This window comes from Pteropus alecto, unplaced genomic scaffold (genome assembly GCF_000325575.1).
Source record: "Pteropus alecto unplaced genomic scaffold, ASM32557v1 scaffold86, whole genome shotgun sequence".
NCBI lineage: Eukaryota > Metazoa > Chordata > Mammalia > Chiroptera > Pteropodidae > Pteropus > Pteropus alecto.
Genome location: NW_006442109.1, coordinates 19,584,438 through 19,585,580, shown reverse-complemented (window position 1 = coordinate 19,585,580; position 1,143 = coordinate 19,584,438). Strand labels below are relative to the sequence as shown.

Genomic DNA, 1,143 nt, shown 5'->3' with positions numbered 1-1,143 from the left:
GATTTGTTGGAGAAACTAGTATTTGTATCCCCAGGGGAGAAAAATGGTCTTCGGTGGAAAAAAGACCACTGGGTAGGGGACCAGGTAACCCCTGCTCAAAGCTTAGTTTTGTTAGTAACTGTCAGGATGACCTGGGAACACACAGTTGGCCTTCTTGGGTCTCAGTTTCCTCATCTAAAAAATGAAGTTCATCTCTTACTGTTTGGGCCATGCTGTTTATTATTATCTTTCTTTTAGAAACGGTTTATTTTCCATCAACCTTATTTCTATTTTCTGTTTAAGAGTCTGCTAAGACTAGCTTAAAACCACTCAGTGGGTGTTCTTACCCATTCGGTGGCCTGAGCAGAGGGATTTGCGGACCAGTCCTCAGTGGCAGGCTGAGGGCTCCAGTCCCCAGTGGGGAATTGCTGACTAACACGGAGGGCACCAACCGCTGGGGTTGACTAGCAGTGATTTTGGGAGCTGGAGCAGTCATTTACTCTGAAATTCCTCCTGAGTCACACACAGCCTTTTCAGTAGTGGCCCACTCTTCCCTTTCTGTCCCTTCAAGAGCTCTGTTGAATCAGAGCCCAGGTGGGAACGTTCTGTGGGTGTTCACGCGAGACAGTCCCACGCATGCGCAGAACATCCTGCGCCAGCTCCCACTCCCTCAGACCCGCGGAGAGAGCTACGCTGGATTGCTCAAATTGGTAATGTCCACAGGGTGCAGAGGAGAGTCCGTGTCACAACAACAATAGGCCAGTTAATGCCAGTCGTTTCTGTAAGGGGCTGGTGGTCTGCCCTGGGATCAGTATCCACCGGAGGTTGCGGCTTGGATCTTGTAGGCTGCTTGGATCTGGTTCGTGAAGCTTCTAGGGGTCATGCGGCCAGCAATTAGAAGTGGCTCTAGCGGCAGCAGCAGCAACTTCAGCACAGCTTGCTGGCCGGTAGTCCTGGAGGATGTGACACTGACATCAGTAGGGTTTTCAACAGTAACAATGCACAGGCTGTCGGTAGAAACTTCTCCCAGGTTCTCTTCAGATTTATGATGTAGATGTGCTTGTTCCATTTGGAAGCCAAGGTTGATGCTACCTAAGTGGGTACCTGCTGCAAGGAATTTGAGAACATATTCTTCATTTGCAGGACGTCAAGGGTTCTGAACAT

General features: G+C 49.5%; 1 pseudogene; it reads right to left on the bottom strand.

The window, feature by feature from the left end:
• Nucleotides 1-299: 299 nt before the first annotated feature.
• Nucleotides 300-1,143, bottom strand: LOC112469534 (annotated as a pseudogene).